The 24,299-nt window shown below is 44.9% G+C and overlaps 2 long non-coding RNA genes across 7 annotated transcripts in view; one reads left to right on the top strand and one right to left on the bottom strand.

The window, feature by feature from the left end:
- Nucleotides 1-24,299, top strand: part of LOC117227164 (uncharacterized) — a 251,767-nt gene that overhangs the window by 15,670 nt on the left and 211,798 nt on the right. The window lies entirely within an intron of this gene.
- LOC117227165 (uncharacterized) lies at nucleotides 19,522-24,070 on the bottom strand. Of its 5 annotated transcripts, none has more exons than XR_013032636.1 (5): nucleotides 23,820-24,070; nucleotides 21,986-23,732; nucleotides 21,794-21,884; nucleotides 21,602-21,692; nucleotides 19,522-21,140 (listed from the first exon to the last, which is right to left on the bottom strand). It is a non-coding gene; the product is annotated as an uncharacterized LOC117227165 (long non-coding RNA). The 5 variants fall into 5 exon arrangements; XR_013032638.1 differs by having other exon boundaries at nucleotides 21,608-21,692; XR_013032639.1 differs by having other exon boundaries at nucleotides 21,800-21,884.

The raw sequence follows: 24,299 nt of genomic DNA, 5'->3' as shown, positions 1-24,299 counted from the left end.
GGAGAGACGGAAACAGCGGAGAGCGAATCGGTCGGTGGGAGTTTGCGTGCCTCGAAACCGACTGCCCCGGCATGGCAGCCAGCTACCGCTGCCACCGCAGAATTTCAGTCCCGAGGGCTAGCATTAAACGAGTTTCTAACATACATTCCTAACTGCGCCACTTGTACCCACCGATCGGATATTCAATCAGCCCACGGTGCTCGTGAATTTATGGGGCCGAGTTCGCGGACCGAATTTCGCGTGTTCCTTGCCCATGGAAACGACACTTGTAAATATTCCGATGGCGAGAAGGGCCGTCGCGTGGCCGCTCGTTCCACCGACCTGTGCTTTCAATTGCTAATCGTCCGCGCTGATTACTTTGTTACGGCCCAGCCGATTCTATTGCTTCGCTCGTGAACATTCCGGCGATAATTATGGTACCTTCTTCCTTTTCCGGTACCTTATTACCCGGGGTGGTGGCGCCGGTTATCCTGGGGTGGTTACCCAATTACCGTGCCTTTGGTTTCTCTTTTGGCTTTTAGCCATAATTAATGTTATATTTAGCGAGTAACACGTTTTACATTTTTTTATTATATTCGAATAATATTGTGAATAAAATTTTATTCGAATAATATTATGAATAAAATTTTATTCGAATAATATTACGGATAAAATTTTATTCGAATAATATTACGGATAAAATTTTATTCGTATAATATTTAAATTAAATTCTTTGAATACAATTTTATTCGTATAATAGTTCGAATAAATACTTCGAATAAAATTCGATTCGAACACAATTTTATTTCGAATAAATTCTTCGAGCAAAATTTAATTCGAATACAATATAATTCAAGTAATATTTCGAATCAATTGCACTTCAAGCACAATATTATTCGTACAATATTTCGAATAAATTGTACTTCGAGTACAATATTATTCGTCCAATATTTCGAATAAATTCTTCGAACACAATTTTCTCCGACTATCGTTTCCACTAAATTCCTCGAATCAAATTTCACTCGAATAACATTTCGAACAGATTCTTCGAATAAAATCGTTGTTTGAATAAAGTATGCGCAACGCCGCCGAGGGTGCAGGTAAAAGTAGAGTTTAAAGTAGCCAAAGTAGCTGGAGGTGCTGGTGTAGCTAAAAGCTAGACTTCGAAGTAGGTAAAGTAGCCACAGGTGATGCTAAGGGTAGAACTTAAAGTAGCTAGAGCCAGTATGAAAGGTAGACCTTAAAGTAGCTAAAGCTGTAGCTAAAGATAGACCCTAAAGTGGCTTATGGTAGCGCTAAAGGTAGACTATAAATGTAAACCTCGGGCTAGTTAAAGTAGCTGACGGTGGACCTAAAGGTAAACTCAAAAGGTGGACCCAAAGGTAAACTCAAAAGGTGGACCTAAAGGTGGACTTAAAGGTAGACCTTGAAATATCTAAACCAGCCAACGAGTACACGAAGCGACCATAACATCGCTGTCGACACTGACTCCCTTAAACCGAAGTGACAATGAGCCGACAACAAGGCCGAATAAACGAGAGATGATCGACAGGAGCTTGTCATCGCCCGTTGGCCGTTCGGTCGTGGCGCACGCAGCAGCCTGATGGGTGCATTACGAATGCATTCGCCCCGAAAGTTGGTGGCCCGTCAAATGTCCTTACGGTGAGAGTCAGCGACGCGAAAAACCATCGGACGCGTTACGTAGACCCATGGTCGCGGGAACAATGAAACGTCAGGCATTTTCCGCGGCGGATCTGATTGCACCGCGATGAGGGGCGCGGAAGGGCGGCGGAGGGGTCGACGGCGCGCATGTCCGCCGCCGGGACTCTGTACGCAAGTTGGTATTAACAAGGGAATAAATTATCCTATTCGGCACGAACCCTTCATAACTCACCGGCGGAAATTAGCATAAGATCAATATTGCTTTTTCGCCCAGCCACTGACGGACCCTTGTCCCCCGGTGCCCACGTACGTACCCCCGGACGTATCTGACACGTTCACGCGGACCGGCGGATTCCGCGTCGGGGAACTTATCGCGCGGAACAAACGACCCGCCGTCGGCCGATCGATCGCGAAACTTTTCATTCGGTTGACGTAAGTTCGTTCTTGTTGTTGCCGCGGGACCGTTCACCTTTCCATCCCCGCGATCGCTGTCGCGACAGGGGACGCCGGATGCCGGAAATCAACCCCTAAATTTTTTGGGAGAACGGAGCGATTTTGTTCGGCGAAACTGCGGCTGGCAGAGGACTTCGAATTAAAGGGGATCGCGATGGGTGCTAATTTGACTCTTTCGCGGTATAAATGGCTTTAGAACATTCAATTTGTTAGGATATATTGCAATTATTTCGCGGACGTTTATGCGAAACTAAAAATTGCCAAGGTTATGTAATGTGTAATATTTTTATTTGTTGTTTATTTGTTATTTATTATGTTTAATATATTGATATATATTTAATATGTTTGATATATTAATATATATGTAATACATATTTAATATATTTGATATATTAATATACATTTAATATATATTTAATATATCAATATACATTTAACATATATTTAATACATATTTAATATATTTAATATATCAACATACATTTAACATATGTTTAATACATATTTAATATATTTAATATATCAATATACATTTAATATATATTTAATACATATTGAATATATTAATATATCAATATATTTTGTATTATCTAATTCTCTTCTTAATAATTATAACGGGGGTCGATAATAATGCAATAATATCTTCAAATTGTTCAAACATCTTTATTATTTCGCGTTCGATCCACTCACTTAAGCCATTTTATTCAAAAATCGAAAATAATTCTTCCGATCTCCATTTAATACGATTCAATCCATTTTACACGTATAAAATTCAGTCTCGCGACTACCGCGGCATTCACAGTTCCAGCAGTCCCTCGAAAATGCGAATAAATTCGACGACACAACAATAATGATTAAAACACGATAGAACAACGTTTAGCGGCGCGTCCGAGTCACCCGGTCGAGTGCAAAAGGTTACCGAATGACCGACATCTGGATTCCGCTCGAGCGGAGGCCCGTGTCGTCGCGCGGACAGTCATCCAGCGTCATCGGTTGTAAAAATAAAGAGGCCTGTTCACCGGGTGAATGACGCCGGGGAAAGCGTGGAAGGTGACGTTTCCAGGTTCACGTAAGAGACACGTAACCGGGGACGCTTAACATCGGCGTCGCGTACGTTCCCGTACGTAGCCGAGAAGAATCGTCGCGGTGGGACGGGAAGAGAAGGCAGAAAGGGTGACGTAGAAAGGAGTAAAGAGTGAGAGAGAGAGAGAGAGATTGAAAGAGAGGGAGAGATTGAGAGATTGAGGGAGAGAGAGAGGAGAAGAGAGAGGAAGGGAGAGGAAGAAGCCGGAGAGAATGAGCGAGCGATAGAAGGAGAAAGGCGAAGCGTGTAAGTACGTATTTTGTAGTAGACCGTGGTCCACGTGACCGGTTGTGCTCTCGGAGTGGAACGCCGAGGTCAATGCTTTCCGTCCAAGGCCAAAGGACCGGCACAGCCAAGACTCGAGTGGGTACTCGGGGATACGAAGAGTACACAGCATCCAGCAGCGTGGAGGCCAGGGAACGCGAAGGCAAGAACGAGAGACCCACCGCCGATATCCGACGGCCCTTCCCCTGTACCTTTTACAACCTGCTCCGTTCTCTCGTTCGCGTCCACAGCCTCCGCCGAGGTTAAACGAGGTTCTCGCTCTCTCGACGTGTCCTCTCCACTCGGACGGGCCAAGAGAGTGTCGCGGCCCGAAACAATCGGACCTCGGGCCTTGGTCCCCTCTCTCTCTCTCTCTCTCTTTCTCTCTCTCTCTCTCTCTCTCTCTCCGTCACACGAAGCGTGATCAGCCTCCGAATTGCTGCAATTCCCCCGCTGCCCTCGACCTCCGGCCAATTCGGTTGCTTCGATTATATTCGCGTCGTTTTGCCGCGACCGAGCGTGCTCGATGATCTAGGCTCTCGTTTAATCCTTTCGCAGAGACTGCGAAATAATAGCGATAATATTTGTTCCGGAGATTTATTTCAACGGGAGAGCACTGCGTTACGATAGCGTGGCTATTCCGTCGCGCAAGTAGCGAAACAAAAGTAACAGAAGGAAAGAGAATGATGCAATAAGAAAGAAGATGCGAAATAACGGGGGGGAGGGGGGTTAAGAAGGGGAAATTCACCTTCGAAGATGCGTTGACAAATGAGCGCGTTAGAAAGACTTATTAGTGCGGTAAGACACATTTTCCTCGGAGGAACAGTGAGATATTTTTTACTATTCTCTGTTAACACGTGACAGTCAATTATTGTTTAATAACACGTCTATTGTCCACTGACCAAACTTATCGCCGTGGTAATTACAGTTAATTTACAGCTAAGTTGGTGTTGCAGTGACTTTATAATTGGTTACACTCGTCTTTTTGACATTCCGACATGCACAAATTACGTTTTAATACGCGAGTCGACATTTTCGATAAAGTCGTTTACGTCACTCTGATTCTAAATCATTCAAACATCCACAATGATCCCTCGGATGTCATCGATTGATCGTCCTTTTCTACTCGCGTCTCTATAAATCGCCGATCTCCCGAACAAACCTGCGAAATACAGCTGTTCAGGTGTTTTCTTGGTAAAAACGACGAGTTCCTCGTGGATCAGAGACATCGGTAGATCCACCGAGAACGATTATAATCGAATACGCGCCTTGATCCCTTTGATATCGTCGATTGATAGGCATTCTTGATAGACGGTTGGCTCGATCCTTCGGAAGGCCTGCTAAACGCACCTGTCCAGGCTGTTTCGTCGAGAGAAATGACAAGTTGCTTCGATATGGACAACGCCGGTACAATAGACCTATTTCAGCAACGTTCAAAACTCCGCGTTGATCCTTTCGATATCGTCGATCGATCCGCATCCTCTGCTTACGTCTTCATGAAACGCTGATTTCTCGAGGAGGCCTTGCGGGTTGCAGCTGTCAAAATGATCACGCGAGAGTTACTCGAGGACGAGTAACATCATAGCGATACTGAACATTATGAAATATCTGATCCTTTAAAACGGCTCAGACGCTGGGGTTACGGAAGGCAAAAATCAGCCATCTTCTTTTACTAGATTAAAATAACAAGGATATATTTACGCAGATTTTTAGCGATTTCTACCAAAATTTTTACATGTCCAAAGGACCAAAATTGAATGAACTCTGCGAAAATGCGTGCATATAATTTCGGTAAATCAAAGAATTCGGCAGCCGTCGGAAGGCGCCCAAAAGATCAACTTCGCCTAGACCTGAACGTTAGGGCGAAGGGTTTTCCCTCGTTAGCGAGTACGATGGCGCGTCTCGCCGAGTCGAGATTCCCGGCGACGAGGCTGCTCTTCGGAAATGCCGCAAGAAACGCCGCACCTCGGCCGGGACACGCGTTCCGTGGCCGCTGATAGCCCGCCGCGAAATCGGGAACGAGGATAACAAGGGTAAAGAAGTTTACAGCGCGGCGGAACGTCTGAAAGTTGGGCAGCGCGAGCATCCGCGCGGCGTGCGGTTCTCCTTTCTTTTTCCGTTCGCGGGGCAGAACTTGCACCCGGGGCAGCCGTGATTACGTCAAGCTCGCCGAGACGCGGCACATAAATATCCATTTCGCCGCAACGAATCCGATTCCCCAAACCAATAACCGGCGGACGGTCGGAAAATTGCTCGGGAAATAGCGGGGCTCGGTCGCGGACCTCTTCTCGACGTATGCGCCGGCCAATTGGGGCTGCGGGATTCCTCCTGGACACCCTTAAACGTTTCCCACGAGCCAATCCGGGATGCTTCTTTCGGTTTTCGATCGCCTTTCGTAAAATCCCCGCGGACACTTAACACGTTCGCACTTCGTTCGCGTTAAATAAGCATCGTTAACCGAGCCAATTCTGGAACAAATTTTCTGTTTTCTTTCGTACGATCTGTTTGTTCCAATTTATTGATCTGTCAAGGTTGAATTTAGTTAAATTTATGTCATTGCGCAATGATACGGTTGATATACATTTAGTATAATTTATATCATTGTAGGATAATATTTTTATTTATTATTTATTATGTTTAGTATATCAATATATATTTAATATATTAATATACATTTAATAATAATAATAATAATTAATATTAATATATTTATTATTTATTATTAAAATAATGTACTTCCCCGATGCACCCCTTAGTACTTATTTTATTATACACTATAGAAGCTAAATAATACAATATGAACTAGAAAACTATATAATAATGCTACTCTTATATACAAGAAATTTTATATTAACAGGTTAAAATTAGCGCTTGACTAATTGTTTCATTTCTTATTCTTAGAGTGTTTTATATTTTATGAATCTTAAAAGTGCTGTTGATATCTTGAAGTAAATTTTCTGCTGGCTTGTTGGAACGCTATAAAATAGTAATATTACTTCTGTCGCTATTAGTATATTTAGGTAATTTCTAATTTGATCAAAGGGTTAACAATGTTTCCTAACCTCTCAACTCTCTCAATTACACAATAAATCGACGAATATCGACACGAAATTCGTCGCGAGGACCTAGATCCCGAACGTTTCGAGTTTGATCTACGATAGTCGGGATCCCTCGATCGGGATCCCTTTTTCGTCCTCGAAAAAGAAAAGGGTTCACCGTGTCCCATACGACCCGGACAAGCTGCTGAATACAGATAGAGGGGAACGCGAAAAGTTTCGATGGAGCTAACTAGACGGCGTCGCGCAGAACTCGAAATTTCATGGGTTCTGACGTATATCGCCGGGTCCACGAATCCGGTTTACGGTCCCTCGAAGTCCGTGGCGAAATCCCGCCGAAACTGGAGGACGAGCAGTACTTAGGGAAGCCCTTGGTCCTACGACGACCGATCGATCCGCTGCGAATCGCCTTGCTTTTCCCTAACACGCGGACGATATCTCTCTGATCACGGGCAAATTGGTGGACGACGAAAAACGGTCTAATGACTGGCGGAGCGTATCCGGGCCGGATATCGTGCACCGAACGGTCTCATCAGATTTCGTTTCCTCGATGGTTTCATCGCTCGCTAATTTCCCGGCCTTTCATAAATTATCGTCTCCGGAGGGGGGGCTTGATATCGTGTTCCATGGCGCGATAGTCGACCGCCAAGTCGTCGGTTGCGTGACGCTAGACGTGCTTCTGGATCGGGAACGATTTTTCCAATTTATTCTTCATCCCTGGAACATGATCGGAGGATGTTGGAACAATGTTGGAGATAATGTTGCAGGCTGGGTATTGTTTACACGAGAAAAAATGAAGGAGAGCTGGTATAAAATTGCTAGCTAAATTACATCAGGATCGCAGGGTATTTTCATCCCTCAAAATGAAGGATAGCTGTTAAATAATTAGTAGCTAAATTGCTTCGGGATTGGAGGCTATTTTCATCCCCAAAAAATGAAGGATAGCTGTTAAAAAATTAGTGGCAATATTATTTCAGGATTAGAGGCTATTTTCATCCCCCAAAATGAAGGATAGCTGTTAAAAAATTAAATAGCTAAATTACTTCAGGTAACGAGGTTATTTTCATCCCCAAAAATGAAAGATAGCTGTTAAAAAATTAGTAGCTGAATTACTTCAACATTTGAGGTTATTTTCATCCCTAAAAATAAAAGCCAGATGTTAGACTATTCTTAAGTACACCGCTTCAGGATTGAAGCGAATTTTCATTCCCAAAAATGAAGGATAGCCGTTGAATAATTAGTACTATTTCAGAATTATTTTTATCACGAAACAAGATGGATAGCAGCTAAATAATTAATAACTACATCACCCCAGGATCCGTAACTATTTTCATCCTTCAATCCTGCTCGGCAGCTACTAAAAGATTCCTAGCCATATAAAATGCAGATTTAATGCTATTCTCATCCGGCAACCGTCGTATCGAGAACTATTTCCACCTCGAAAATCCGAATAATTGCTACCAACAAACCGGTACCCGTGCAGCCCCACGAATTCTACGATCATCCCCCGAAGTATAACCGACGGCTCTTAAAAAACGAATAGCCTCGTAACACAAGATCGAGGTCCACTTTCGTCCCCGAAAATCCGTGGCAAATCCAGAAATCGACGACTGCCGAAATGATCGATGCTCGCCGATCGACGTCCGGATCGCAGGGGGTGTCAACCCCGTTTCTGGCTCGACCATCGACGATCACGGTTCGCCGCGGCATAGTTCGTCAGTTTCTCCGTTAACTAGAGAAAGCGTGAACCAGATATTCGACGCGCGGGGAACGTTCCGCGGTGCCTCTGTTCAGCTAGCAGGAAGGCGTCCGCCTTTCGCCGTGTTATTTATAGGGAAATAGCGGGAACAACGTACACGCGACACACTCCGGGCTACGTTTACACTGGCAGGTATAAGCAAACAAACAGTATTCGAGGCGAACGCTCCCGCCTTAACAATCCTGGAACACGTGCACCGAACAGCTTCAGCCCGCCCGATATTACTGCGAGTTGATCTTGCGGAAAGTGCTGGAGCGGGAGCAAGAAGGAGAGGGCGAAAGGTAGAGAGAGACAGAGAGAGAGAGAGAGAGAGAGAGAGAGGGTGGAGAGTGTGTATGTGTGTATGTAAGAGAGAGAGAGAACGCGAAGCCGACGGGTTTTACGCAAAACTCCGACCACTCCAATTAATTATGCCTAACGACGTTAATCCGAGGAACAGACGGATCCAGGGTGGCGGGGCGCCGGCGTCCACTCGTCACACATCATTTTCGCTCCCGCAACCCCATCATTTCAGTCGAGAGTGATTTACGAAGCCCGAAGTTCGCCAAGTTCCCGGTCCTTTGAGGGCTCGGGACACGCTCGTTCCCGCACGTCACGGTGAAACGGGAAGATGGAAGCGGGCGAAACCCCCCTGGGAAACTGTCTGCGACTTTCTCCGTCCCTCTACCCGCCCTCTCTGTCCTCTGGTCTACCTCTATACACGGGAATGAAGCGACGCAGAGATTCCTGACTGTAGTAATGCAATTTGGTAGTTGCGCGCGGCTGTAACGAGAAGTCCATGGCCGTGTTACACGCGGCCGATGCGCCGCCGGTCGTTACGTAGACGGTCGTTCGGTCGGTCGGTCGGTCGGTCGGTCGGTCCACATGTCGTATTTGTACTACAAATCCCCTAACCTCAAATCCCTCGTCTGCAACGCGCGGCTCGGCAACCCCTAATCATGCCCATAGTGATGCCGCCGGGCCGCCTTTCACCGCTCCGCTCCTCTCTCCTCGCCCCTGGCCCTCGGCCGCTGTCCCTTTCACGAACCGGCAACACGACAAAATGCTTGATTAGCTTCTACACCTCGCCACACGTGATACGACCGGATACGTCCGTTTGTGCATTCGCCTGCGTCCAGTTTCCAAGATTGCTTCTACCCAGAACCGCGCCACCCTCCTTCCCCCTGCGCCGCCCAATCAGATACAACCGCCCTGTCGCCGGCAAAGCTGCGGGGCATCAATAGCTCCGTAATGTCGACGATTCGTTCTTCCGTCGACGAACGAACGATACACAACGCGATCCGATCGGACGAACGCCGGCGACGGATTTAGCTTCGGAAGCTTCCACCGTCGCTCGGACGGTTTGCCGTCCGATTGCATCGAGATCGTCGCGACCGGACGACGATCGCGTCTTCATTTAAACCGTTGCGCTGTAACGACGAGGGTAGGCGACGATTTTTCGCGTTATTTTTATGTTGTTGATCTCTTGTGTCGTCGTCGAACTGCTAAATGACGATTCGAAGGGAACGTCGGCAAGGTTTTACGCCGTCGAAGAGAACGCTTTCGGTCTTCGATTTCATGAAATATTTGGGTAAATATCGGATCCGAATCGGTTTCAAATAGCACGAGAAACCCTCGGAAATTCGTCACCGATTCATAATTCTAAAATCTTCGCTTCTGCTTCGATGAAACCGACCGAAAAGAAACGCGGCGGCGAGTGTTGCCGAAACTAGTTGCGAAGAAAAGAGCCCTAAATACAATAATGTCTCTAATTGACGCCCAGATTGATCACAAGAATGGACAATTTGGGAAGAGGAGATCCCTATTATTCGAGCCTTACGGTTTATTTTTGTAGTTATAAATTGTCCACAATTATAAAAACGAGCCGCAAGGCTCGAATAATCGTATCTCCTTTTCCCAAATTATCCATTTTAGTGGACAATCGGAGCGTCAGTAAGGGAGACATTACTGTACAGTGAATTCTCCCTAATTTTTCTTTAGCTCGTAAGCAAAAATGGAGAATTTAGGGAGAGGGAAGACGATTATTCGAGCCTTGCACTTCGATTTTCTAATTATTGACGATAGATAGCTATCGAATGAGCCGCGAGGCTCCTCTTCCCAGAATTGTCCATTTTTGTTTGCAAGTCAAAGAAAAATTAGAGAGAATTTTCATTCGACTTTAAATAATTCAGCCACGGCAGATATTGGATGCTCGCTAGACAGGCTCTGCTAGAGCAGAGCGTCGCGAAAACGGTTCGACGAGCCTGTCGATCTATCGTCGATTGCGGTTTTGTACGCGCAATCATTTTCGCAAGGGCCGGGCGATCGCGGCCAGATTGAACGCTGGCGGGACGTTCTTCGGTGGAATAGGAAAGGTTCGGGCTAATGGAATCATTAATCCGACGATAAACACATCCGCGGCCGGCCGGTGTGTTCCGCTGTTTGCGTAACAACAATAACCGCCGCAAACGTTGTGCATCTGGCTGCAGAGATACGCCGGGTCACGTACGTCATTATTGCGCCCCCGGCGGTCGATGCAACAAATTTTTTGGCGGGTCAGCCCAATAAAATCTGGTGTTTTAAAACGTACGAATCGGGGGAGAGCCAACTCTCGATGGCTTATCTCGAATAAAATGCGGAGCCATCCACCCCCACCCCTCCCCCTTCCCTCCCTACCATCACCAGATATGATTGAATATCTGGTCGGAGAAACGAATGCTCCTCGTATTTTGATTCCGCTTTACGATTGGGCACGATTTCGATTTGCGAAACGGCGACGGCCGATTCGGTGATTTACATTTATATAAACGCCGATGTAAAACAGTGGTGTATAGGGCCCAGCGACACTGGAAAATTGATATTCCACCGACCTCTATCCGTCTGCCCTCTGCTCCATGGTTGCCATTCAATTACCGTTCGATAGCCAGGGTTAAGCTACCGAGCACTTGACATCCCGAACGTTCGTCCGTTGGGTCCCTAACCTCTCTTCGTTCCGCCGTCATTTTTAGCCAGAGTTTAGGGCGGAGGAGCCACCCTGTTACCGTCGAGTAGCCAATTACCGGGCTTCTAGTTTATCCTCGAGCATAATTAACTTTGTATTTGTCGAGTTAGATGTATTCAATTCTTTCATTTGTTCGATTCAATTGATTATTTGATCGTTGAAATTGCGACACGCGAAAGACAGAAGTAAGAGAAATTAATTCTTTTTTTAGTTAGACAATTAAATTAATTATTTGCTCGTTGGAATTGTGACATGTGAAAGACAGAAGCGAGACGTATGATACATATATGATATAATATAATGACAATACATATATAATATAGAGATATTAAAATACCATAAAAATTGTATCAATCGTTTGATCAAAGTTTCTGTAAAGTTTGCAAAAGAGCTAAGAAAAATACTTAACGAGTGAAGATCGATATTCGGTGAAATAAATCGTTTTAGAAAAGGACATCGCAACGTTAATTGTATCGGTGAAACATTTTAAAATTATTTATTGGATTTTTACTCCGCTATGCTGGGCAAAAATTGCGACAGTTTTTGCAAAGCTGCGCGATTCGGAAACGAAGCAGCGTGTATAGTTAACTAAATAGCCCCCCTTTGTCTCGCGAAGATTCTCCCCCTAAGCAACGAGGTACATGCGACGCGGAGTCAAAGACCTAACTCGCGTAATTAGCGGACTTGAGTTAGTTGGTTAATTAGCTATTTTCTCGTGGCAAGGTTCAGCTACTTATCCGGAAGTTAGACGATGTTTCAACACGAAGTTTCAATATTAAAAACAGAACCGCAAAGGGCCTTGGCACGTCTGCTACAGGAGCCAAGATTTAGATGGTCGATCGTAGAAAAATACAGTAAATTCTCCCTAAATTGACGCTCTGATTGTACTAAAATTTGGGCAATTTGGGAAGAGGAGATACGATTATGTATGGTTAATATTTATAGTTTTTATTCTTATTATTTTCAGTATTATAACGCTGTTCACCTTTACTATAGAACGTCTGAAGATAATATACTAATTTGACATGACCTTGACATGACCTTGTTATGACCTTGACATGACCTTGTTATGACCTTGACATGACCTTGACATGATCTTGACACGACCTTCACATAACCTTGATATGACCTTCACATGATCTTGGCATGACCTTGACATGACCTTGAGTGAGTATCTTATTGGCGAGTATCTTATTGATAATATTCTTCATATTTCTCTAACAAACATATCCCTTACATCCTTTAACACGATTATTATTTATTAAATTAGCTTTGCGAATCATTCGTTGAACTGTGTTCGGACACGGAATTATTTAAATTAAAATATCATTTACGTACTTTGTATTATAGTATTACAGTATTATAGTATTATAGTATTATTCTTTTTTATATATAGTATTATGGTATTTTTGTAGTTTTTATAGTTCTTGATAATTGGTAATGATAGAAGTGAGCCGCAAGGCTCGAATAATCGCATCTCTTTCCAAATAGTCCATCTTTGCGCGCAATCTGAGCGCGAAATAGGAAGAAATCCCACTATTCTGCAATTTCGAGAGACGCGATGAAAATTCGCGATCGCGTCTCGGAGCGTCTGCGTTTAAAAAGTCGCAGCTGCGATCCAATTGTGAAGCTCCGCGTTGCACACACTTCTGTCGCGGACTCCGCGGATTCCTGACGAAGGCTAGCCGCCGTCCGAAGCAGGAGGCCCCGACGGAACACAATTCTGCTTGGCTCTTGTCTTGCGGGAACAATTATTTCCGTGTGATGGAAGATGGATGACGTTGTGCCAGCTTGTTCCGCGTCCTCGTGCCAGAAGTTTGTGACGCGGGGACGAGTAGAATAGGGAAGAATAATCGAGGAACTTCGGGCTCGTTCTTCTAAATCGATGTTCCGCGACTCTGTTCTCGGATGACAGTCGCGCTATGAATCAACGTGCTCGCCACGCCTTCGTTTCAATCACCCTCGAACCTGGCACGCCATTTGCCGTCGTCGACGAGGACCGAGCAGCGTGTGGCCCGGAGAAGAAGAAAGAGAGAGAGAGAGAGAGAGAGAGAGAGAGAGAGAGGAGAGAGAGGAGCAAACGGCACCAGGGCCAGAGATTGCGGTGTCCGTTTTGGCCTTTATTGGAGCCCGGTCCGAGACGACTCGATATTAGCAGCGACGGCCACGAGTCACCCGTGAGAGGACAAATCCTTCGAGACACCGGCGACTTCCCCGGGGAACAAAAACGGATTCGCCGGTCAATCTCGCGGAATTCGTTTTCGATCGCGCCACTCGCCGCCGATTTCCCGTACGGCGGCCGTTCCCGGGGAAAAAAAGAGGATCGCCGAAACAATCTATACGATCCGGTCCGATGAGTCGCGCACCAAATTCACAAAACCAGCCTGTCATTCCGGCGAAATTAACTGTCCTGTCGAGCTTGGCCGCGATTCAAATTGAATTGACTATCGTTATGCATCGGAGAGGCCGACGAACGTGCCGCCGCGCCGCCGGAGTTCGATTTCCGGCTCGATCGGTTTCAAGGGGCATCCGTGAAAAAATACCGTCTTTGCGTTCATCGTTTACCCTGCTCCAGTTCGCTGTAGTCTCTAGAATTTACTTTTGAGGTCAAATTTTGTTCATTATTTTTTTTAATATTAGCTCGTGGGTCACTAAAAGTCGGTGGCGTCACTTGCAAAGGGGGAGGAGGGTGGTTAAAAACCACCTTTTTCGGTTCTCAGTTTTAAAATCCTCTAGAAAGTTTACGCTTCCTTTTTGTGTTACAACTTTGACTTTTGCAACAACTTTTACTTCAGCAAGTGAAGAGCGACAAATAAAGAAAGACGTCGAAAAATTGATATAAATGATATAAATTTATACCATGAATTACCGCACCAGGTGGCACCATTTTTTATACATTCATCGTTACGAGATAGATTTTATGAAATTTATTTTGATATATTTATTATAATAGGGCGAAAATTATCGGAGGGTGCAAAGTTATCGAAAAATGTGTGCACCGTATGATAGTTTACTATGATCAGGAATGTCGTGAGAAATTTTGAAATCGATCGTCTGAATATTTCCCTCAATTCATACACTGCCAAATCGAAGAAATACGACAAGACGAAATATGCGTTACGTTCCAAAAAATCGCACTCGCTTAAAAAATTGGCAAAAATTCTACCAATGAAAGCGTTGCAAATCCCACGATTTTGAATCATCGTGCGAAGAACGTCGTGTAAAAATTTCAAATAGATCGTCCGCATAGTTTCGACGAACCGCGCGCTGTCTCTAGAAAAAAATGCCCCACGTTCGAAAAAAGAATAAGTTGAGGCTCGCAAAATTGTCGCGTTACATTCGCCGGAAAGTGGCTTCCTGCGGCGCTGAAAGCTGTTCGAAACAGCTTCGCGGGACGTGTTATCGGCCGATCGTTCCCAGCCGAAGTATTCCGAATCGGTCCGCGGGGGTTGAAAAGACGAAGTCCGCGGTGAAAATTGAGTCGGAAACTTGACTTGTATCCATTGTCGTCTGGATGACGGAGCATTGTGCCGGTTATGAAGGCAATTTAGCACGCGTAACGAACGGCAAAGTTTCGTCGTTGCGGCCTCGTCGGCGTGAAACGTGTTCTTTGTTCGTTCGTCCCTCCGACCCCCTTCCCCCCGCCTCTAATCGCGCGATGCGCGACTGCGACGCCGCTATTTAGCGTTCCACGGGTTTTACTCTGTTGCCTAATTCCCCGCAGCTTCTAATTTTCGTTCGTGGTCCTTCTGTTGATCGGCGAACTTACTTACGTACTTCAACTTCGCTGCGAACACCTTTGTCAACGGACGACGCGCCAGAAAACTAAATTGGCAGTCAGATAAAACATATTCGTGGCTTATGCGTCAACCAAAAATCGTTTGGAAGATCCGATGAACCATAAAAGTGGTCGATGCATCATCCTGAGATCATAGGAACGGCTCTGGAGCCAATCGCTGGGCGTTCGTTGACCTTAAAATTGAGATGAACAAGGATTCTGCAAATTAGCTGCGAAAAACTAGCAAAAAAACTTGAGACAAACTTAACACTGGATTTACGGAGCAGCGAAAAAGCAGCTGTTTTCTATTAGTTTGTAAAAGAAACAGTAAGACGTTTATTCTGATTTTAGTGTTAACCAGAAGAGAAACAAAGATGCGAATGGTTTTTTTTTAGAAAGAATAATTCCCTCTGAAGAATTTCGTGGAGTCATTCCGTGGTAAATATAAGTGCCGCATCTATTATTTATCCCCCCCCCCCGCAAAAAAGTCGATTCAATCGATTCATCGACCGGAAGATCTCGCGATAAAGACGCGTTTGCAGTGCATAACACGTTTCCAAAGAAGAGCGGACTCGCGGCGCGAGTCTCGCAGCGACCGGCTTTATCGCAAAAATCTGCGCGCGGCAACGAAATCGCTGATCGTGCGAACATTCTGCAAACAAGCTCGCGTAACTCCGTTAATTCTAGAACTCCGGGCACGGCGATTCGCGCATATATTCCTTCCAAACTATGTTTTCTCGGGGACGATCCCCCGTGAGAGATGTTACCGAATCTTCGCAGCGAAATACTTCTCCGGGCTCGGGAAAATATGGGACGGTTCTGACGGTGAACTTCAAACTTTTTTGAAATTTCGTGGCGTCGAGGCGGCCCAGAAATCTCGGATTCTCTGATCTATCGGTGTTCCGGCTGTGTTGCCTCGCAGAACCGACGGAATCCCGGAGTTCGTAACTCCGCGTAGCGATTACCGGCGCTGGGTGTAGCCGCGTCTCCAGGATCGCGGATCCCGATCCTCGATCGAAGGTAAACTGGAAACTGGATTACGAATCCCACAGATAGTTGCCCGGACTAATAGACACACGGGCCAAATTATCCGTTCTCTCGGTGTACCGGGTGTAAACCCGCACACGTGGACGCCGACGTCCAATACGACGGAATCGAACGCTGAATCTGGGGGCCTCGTTATTGCATCGAAACATTTAATTGCGGTCTTTTGTACCGGCTTGTTTCGATCTCGGCGTTCGTCTCGATTATTATCAACCCGGACGTTCAACCGGATTATTTTTCAGCCGGATGCTCGGATGGATTTAGCCGGATATTTTCTGTTCCGGGTACTTTTGCCCGAATTATTCGTAATCTTGATTATTTTCAATGTGGATTGCTTTCAATTTGGATTATTTTCAATCTGGATTGCTTTCAATTTGGATTATTTTCAATTTGGATTGTTTTCAACCTGGATCGTTATCAACTTGGATTATTTTCAATTTGGATTACTTTCAACTTTGACTTGATTTTCAATCTGGATTATTTTCAACTTTGACTTGATTTTCAACCTGGATTATTTTCAATTTGGATTACTTTCAACTTTGACTTGATTTTCAACCTGGATTATTTTCAACTTTGACTTGATTTTCAACCTGGATTATTTTCAACTTTAACTTGATTTTCAACCTGGATTATTTTCAACCTTGATTACTTTCGATCTGGATTATTGTCAACCTTGATCACTTTCAACTTTGATCACATTCAACCTTGATCACTTCCAACCTCGATTATTCATTAACCCGGTTTAATCTCGACCTGGCCATCTACCTAAATGATTCTCAAGCTGACCATCGACGGGAGACGCATCACAGTATAGAAATTGATGTAACGCATCGACAGGCATCGCATGCGAATAACAGTCGGCTATCGACGTTTCCGCCATTATTACGAGAAGAAGAATTCGTTCGGACAGCATGCCGTGTTCGCCGATAACTATTACAGTTTATAATGATCCGGTGTAGTGTTTTTGAGTGCCGTCGATTCGGAGTGGGATTGAATGGCGATCCGCAGAACCGTAAACTCTCGAACCATTAATTGGTGGACAGGACGATTCGACGGTGGATACGGCGGTCTTGGGCCGGCGGAGACAGTTCGCTAAACTCCCATGGAGAACCAATCAACTTTGCCCTGGAAGCCGTGAATAAAATACAGATTGGCGAGCGTGCAGCGCCGGATAGAACACCGGGATAGAACGCCGGCATAATCACGCGACCGAAAAACCCGAGCAAACTTCGAGCGTCACGGCTGCAGCTGGTCGCCGCAGCTCCCATCGGAATGCACGATAAGACGGATAATAACGAAGACGAATCGCTCGCAGTAATGGAAGAATCGAATAAGCAGCCACCTTTGCGCGGCAGTCGGAGATTGAATGAGCCTAAGTAGGGCGAAAGAGGTGCTTGTTAATTACTTCGCCGGCTGATTACTGCGACGGATCGATCGCTATAAATTAAAGGGAGCTGCAGGCCATCTCGAAGGGCCGCCGATGTTAACGGTGTTAACAATCTGATGGAAAAAAGCCCGAGTTCCAGCGATTTTTTCTACGGAAATTAATGGAGCTCCCCGGCACGACGGGCGCCTTGTTCAAAAATGCATGGGGGAAGCGCTGACACGACGCTTTTATTTCGAAGAAAGGAACAGGGAAAACTAGATTATCCGATTCTAGTTTCGCGCATTCCGACGATTAGTTTAATATGGTTTACTATAAGAATGCACAGCGTCAACGAGTTTCTCCTAAGATCACCGATATTCTTTCTAATTTTTTCAAAAAAAGTGCAGTTCATCGCGTTCGTCAATTGCATTAAGTACGTATAATAATAATCTTGTATTAATACAGTGATTAGTATACCGATATTATACAACAATCACGACAAGAAATAATTCTTTAAACGAAAGGAAGCTATAGCAGAAATTGAGAAAAATTACAGAATAAGAATATCGCATTCATAAAATTGTTTGCAACGTTAGAGCTATATTTGCTTCATTACTACGATAAAAAAAGACTAACGAGTCCAATAAATAAATAAAAACTATCTCGAGAGTAACGACACTTCGACCAACGTTACTAGAAATAGAAAAAAGGGAAAGTATAACTTTCGAGCATGAAAGAAACGAATTGTCCGACACAGTTGCTTATCACCAGTGGCTTCGAATCAGGTGCGATTAGATACGCGTAACATCGTTGCAGAACAAGCATAATTTGATCGCAGAAAGATTCGCAATTTCTGTGATAACGGCGATGTTCCGTTTACAGCGTTTCTCCAGTACGTCGCGCAACTTGTTGCAATTTCTTCGCTGCAAAACCCGTCGAAAACAGCCTCCCTCGCGGAATCGTTCGTTCAAACCGTGTTATCCGCGATCGAGTCGCGACGGTTCCTCAAAAACGCGTCTTCGCACTCGTGACATCGTCGGAAAGAAATTCGGAGCCGTCGTTCCGACGTGGCTGCAGCGTCGGGGAAACGCGTCGTCCTCTCTTTTTTCCCCCCCGGCGTTCATATCGTATTCGGGACATAAATTCCCCGGCCCGTAATGGATGTAGCAGGGCACGGTTGCTATTCTGGCGATTATCATGATTATAGAGATACGTTTATGGTCGTTTGCCAAGAGAAACGGCAGCGTCTAGCGGAGGTAAAGTGCCGCGGGCCGGCGCGGCAAAGAATGGTAATTCGGCGAAGTGTGAAAAGTTCTATCAACGATTATTCGAAACTGGTTCGCGGGGGACGGAGGACGGGCGGAGGGCGGGTTCGCGCTACTCCATGGAAATGAGATCGAGAAATGAAATTCTTTTGTCTAATTAGAGCACAATATCTTCGCCGGGGAAAGATTACACTTTACCCTGGCCGTTCCGGCCGCGCCGTAGATCAAACGCTCCATGAGAATTAATTGCTTCTCCGGGGAGGGCACAGTCCACGTTATTCCGGCGAGCCCTTCGGCGTGTTTCGACCTCGGTGCATCCAGCTCGCCCTTTGTCATCGCCGATCGAAACGGCCTCGTTGACACGATTGCGAAACACTTCCGTCACGGCGATCAATTATTTTCCCACCGTCGCACCGCCGCTGCGCGAATTCACAGGCTTCTCCGATTTGTCTTTGCCGAAAAGCCACGGTTTTCTGCACCCTCCGATCGTCATTGCATTTATTTTTGATCAGGTGCCAGCAATTTACGATTTTGCTGTTAGTTTATGCCTGTTCGATGCAACCGAAACTTCGCATCTAACGCCAGCTAAATGCATCGGTGTTCTCGGTAAGGTCGGGATAATCGCAGAAATTGCATCTCGATGCAGTTTCGATGACCTGTTGTTTTATAATCGCTACTTCAATTCTTCTTCGATGGAGGACGAATTTTAATTTTTGCGTAGAGTTTGCTGCATCTTTTTAAGAAATGTTTGCATTTGGGGTCAAACTTTTCTCAGCAGTAATGGAGCACATAATTGCATCCAGATGCATGCTCGATGCAATGGATTCAAAATAATCGTAATAAGTTTTTAATATGAACTTGAATTAAATTTAGTTATAATACATTTTCAATATAAATTTGAATTATCACATAATTATAAAACCTACTATTTTGTATATAATTCAAGATCGCATTATAAATTCAGTGTTCGACAGTGATCGATACGATTTTGGACACTTAATCGATACCAATTGAAACAGAAAATTATCTATGTGTCCATCAAGATGCTAATTAGTGTCAGAGATGGTACCATATACCTCTGGTAACAATAATATATGTACAAATGATAGTACAATATCTAATACTATTATAGTATTATGTAATACAATATAATATTATAATGTATTTATACAAGTTATTTGTATATATAAGTATTATATAATAATACATAATAGCATTATCTAATCAGTTCTATCTGTACGAATGAAAAAATAAAATAATTCCTGTGTTAATGAAGGTGCTGATTAGTGATCGCGGCGATGCAATTTGGATCGAGCGAAGATTACGGCGATACGTTGCAGTAATGTTAGTCCGGTGATCGAATCTCTCGAGACCCGAACACGCTAATCGGTGAGTCTCGTCGCCGAATGAATATTCCTTTGATGCGGTGCCTTATTAATCAGCCGCGCTGGTTCAGGTATCGAAGCCGAATACGGCGTATCGTCGACTCGATGGCGTCGAATGCGAACGATAAGACAAACAATGAACGCCGGTCGGTAATGCATGCGAACGTCCGTGTCCCGTTGCCGGGAAAAACGCAGTCACAGCGAATGGTTTTCATTAATTTTCGGTTCGGCATTCGAAATCAGCGCGGTTAGCGAACCGGACCGAGGAGCCCGGATCATTTTTGTCCCATCGTTATTCAGAGTGGAATATTTTCATCAACGGAATAACGAGAACGGACGATATCTGTCTAGGGACCAATAGCATTGTACAGGGTGTAACAAAAATACACCCAAAAATACCGCACCTTCGATCTACCGGAAAACGACGTAAGCAAGGTGACGCTAAATTGACCTGGACTGCGAAAAAAGTCGAAAGGTCAAATCGTTGCAAATTTCATTTTATCGCTTTGCCCGGTCGTCTCGAGGACCGAATTTGTCAAGGACCAGTTAACAGATTGTTGGTAAGAGATTTGATTTTTAATTTAATTCGCAAAATTTGCAACTTTTCGACCCGTTTGACTTTTTATCGAGGTCGAGGTCAATCTCGCGGCGCCTTGCTTACATTGTTTCCGGCTAAATCGAGCGTGTAGAATCGACCCGGCGTGATCGCGACATTTATTTTTGTTACACCCTGTACGTAACATTAAACCGTCGCGTCGCGTCTCGTCGGGACGGCTTGCCCAAAAACAACGCTCGAATTATCGCTCGAAATTTTTCCGTTCCCTCCTGTGAACCGTGCAGGACTCCGAACGCGACTTGCAATTTGCCGTGCTGGCCAGGTGTCCGTGGAAATCGGAACGCGAATGCGTCCAGTCGGAAAACGGAAAGAAATTAGCGGGCGAGTCTTCGTCGCCGCGCGAAATTCTCGTATTAGCGAGCACAGATTTTTCTCCAGCAATATCCGCGGTCATTGCAGCGTTGCGATAGCGCTGCACATTCGTTCCCTCGCGTCCTGCGGCGATGCGTCTGAAAATGATTTCGCTGTCTGTAATACGGGTAGAAGTATCTACGATGCAACAGTGGCGCGAACAATACGATAAAAACTGGACGGAGCATATGAAAGCGGATGTAAAAAACATTCTAGTCGTAGCTTTCGACATTCTTCTTTACAAGATATTCGCTCACGCGAATACTGTAATGCCGGAATCAACCGTAAACAAAAATTGTTCATTTCTGATTTTATTTATAGCTTAGTCTTTATTCGTATCGAATCGATATTTCAAAGTTCATTTCGTCGTTTATCGAATCGTTTATAAATATTCAACGATAACACTTTTTCAGTTAAGTGATCAAATCGACGATGATCTTATAATTTCCTTAAGAACAATAGGTACTTTGAAAAATAATAGCTACTTTTGCTATATGTTTAGTATCATTTTAAAACTAAATTTAGTAACGTCACTATTATTTTAAAAAACAATAGGTACCTTTACCTTGCCTCTTTTCGCGAACATAATCTGCAAACCCGCAGCCTCGTTTCTCAGCCTGATCCCTCACCATCCAGGCTTTTAAAAAGGCCTGAAAAAATAACCTTACAGTTAGTATCATTTTAAAACTAAATTTAGTATCGTCAAGTTACTAAAAACAACGTCCTTATTATTTTAAAAAACGACAGGTACCTTTACCTTGCCTTTTTTCGCGACCATAATCTGCAAATCCGCAGTCTCGTTTCTCAGCCCGATTCCTCATCGTCCAGGCTTTTAAAAAGGCCTGAAAAAATAACCTTACAGTTAGTATCATTTTAAAACTAAATTTAGTATCGTCAAGTTACTAAAAACAACGTCCTTATTATTTAAAAAAACGACAGGTACCTTTACCTGGCCTTTTTTCGCGACCATAATCTGCAAATCCGCAGTCTCGTTTCTCAGCCCGATTCCTCATCGTCCAGGCTTTTAGAAAACTCTGAAAAAATTCTGCGACACTTGTCACAGCTCCTAATTCAACATCCAAGCGTTGCTTTGTACGCTTTGTTGCTTTTTCCTCCCTGAAAAATCAGCTGTTCGCGAATAGGTCGCGCGTGACGCGCCGCGTCGGATCGATGGCGGCCGGAAACTTTCTAATTGAGATAATCGACGTTATTAATGGGAAATATTCGAATTCCAGCGATCCTGGATTACGGTTCCCCGGGCTCCTAAGTGTTCCCCTGTCCCTTTGTAGCTGTTGATCAACGCGGTATCAGAGCGACACGGCGCGGCAGCGCAGCCGGCACGCGGGCAAAGTGACCAACCGCGATGCCACGGTTGAATGGTGAGCCGGGTTTGAGCGATCTCGCACGGCCGATGGACTCGCATAAATTAGAAGCGTTAATATGCGTTAGGGCAATCCTATTCCGGTTATTGCCCAAGGCATTATATCGTTGCAGGGCTCGTTCCGCGAGCCCGCCATTGTATTTCGCGTTTCCTACCCCGCGGACTGGCCGTCCGATCGCCAAAACTCATAAATCACCCGGCCATCCAGCCGTGGAAGGCTAGAAACAATTTATAAATGCACCGGCCTCGGAGGCCGTTCACAATTATCCCTTTTTAATTAGCCGCTTCTCGCCGACATCGTCGCCGAATCAGCGCAAACGTCTTGCCTGGAAATCGGAGACTTCGACAGTCGTCTGCAACTACCGAGTCTTAAACGTGAATAATGCACATTTTTTTTGTAGCAATGACATGATTGAATTCATTCCTACAATTTGTTTTTTGCAACAAGCGCTTCAATGAGGAAGTTCCTGTAAACGTTTCTAACGAAAACATTTTCATAGCATCAGAGGAATTGTAAAAGCAAAACTCGGAAACCAGTTAGTTTGATTGGTTTGGTAGTTCCGCGTGTTAACGCTGAACCTAAAAAACAGTAAAATTCCATGATACACGTTACCCCATGAAAGCAAGACGATCCAATTTATTTCGATTCAGTTTTTGTTACCGCAGTTGCCGCATCAAAGGACTTCGCACGATTATTTCTCGCGAAATTGTCATCATAATTTTTCTAATCGCGAAACGTGTAACCGGTCATTCGATCGCGATAGGTTCAACGTTAAAAGCCCTTCGTTCGTCGCATCGATGCACGAATGTTATCGCGTTTCCCGATCGCCCCGCTCTATATTATGCAATGAACAAGGCACCGGCAGCGCTTTATCATGCGGCGCGGCAATGCAAGAAACGCTGCAGATGGAATAAAAATGCGCGGCTCGAACGAAAATAGCATGCAAGACTAACTCTGCGGGATCAAAACAAGTACGTCATCGTTTACCGCGACGCCTGCAGCCCGTTATGCAATAAGTCGAAACGTGGAACGATGCATTTTACGATGCACCGCGGCGCATCGCGATTCAAAACAAAACTATGCACCGCCGCGTTTCGTTACCTTCGCACTCTGTTATGCAATCAGCAAATGCATAGGATACTTTAAGACACGTCGAAGAAAAATTGCGAACTGGTGCGTCGTACCATGCACCGCGATGCACCGCGATGCACCGCGATGCACCGCGGTGGATAATTCTCGAACATTGTTTCCACGATTTCCACATGGCTTTCTTTCCTCTTGACTGTTCGATGCACTTTCGATATTTCTCTACAAAAATTCGACACAAGAACAATATTTCAATAATATTAACGATAATGATAATACTATAACAACGAAACGAACGAACGTGCTTACGAAAAAATGTTAAAGAGTCGGATTAGAATAAAAACATGATCGCGCGGGCCACGATACCTGCGCTCTATTATGCAGCGAATAAAACCGCGAGACAGCGCGCGGCTCCCCCGGGGAAAAACTAAGAAAGCGTCTCCCGCGATGCTTCGTAATGGAAGACTCTCGTCGCTGAACTTCGAGGACGATTTCAATTACGTTCCCTCGTCATCGCGGCGCTGCTACGAAGCTCTATTGTGCCTCCAATAAAAGCATCGAGTAATCCGAGTAAACTGTCATAAAATCTGCCAAACGGTTTCCATTAAAAACGAAGCTGCACCGCGGCCCCCATAAAACTGTATTCCTAAATGCGCCAGAAACCCGCGCACACATTACGCTCGCGCATGTTCCGCGCTCGTTCATTAATTCGTATTCTCATTCTCGAGCTTTCCCACTGTCAGATTTCTGCGAACTATTGCAAAATCTACTATATAAAATATTAATTTA

Source organism: Megalopta genalis, chromosome 2, assembly GCF_051020955.1.
Source record: "Megalopta genalis isolate 19385.01 chromosome 2, iyMegGena1_principal, whole genome shotgun sequence".
NCBI classification, from domain to species: Eukaryota; Metazoa; Arthropoda; class Insecta; order Hymenoptera; family Halictidae; genus Megalopta; species Megalopta genalis.
This window is presented reverse-complemented; position numbering and strand designations above follow the sequence as displayed.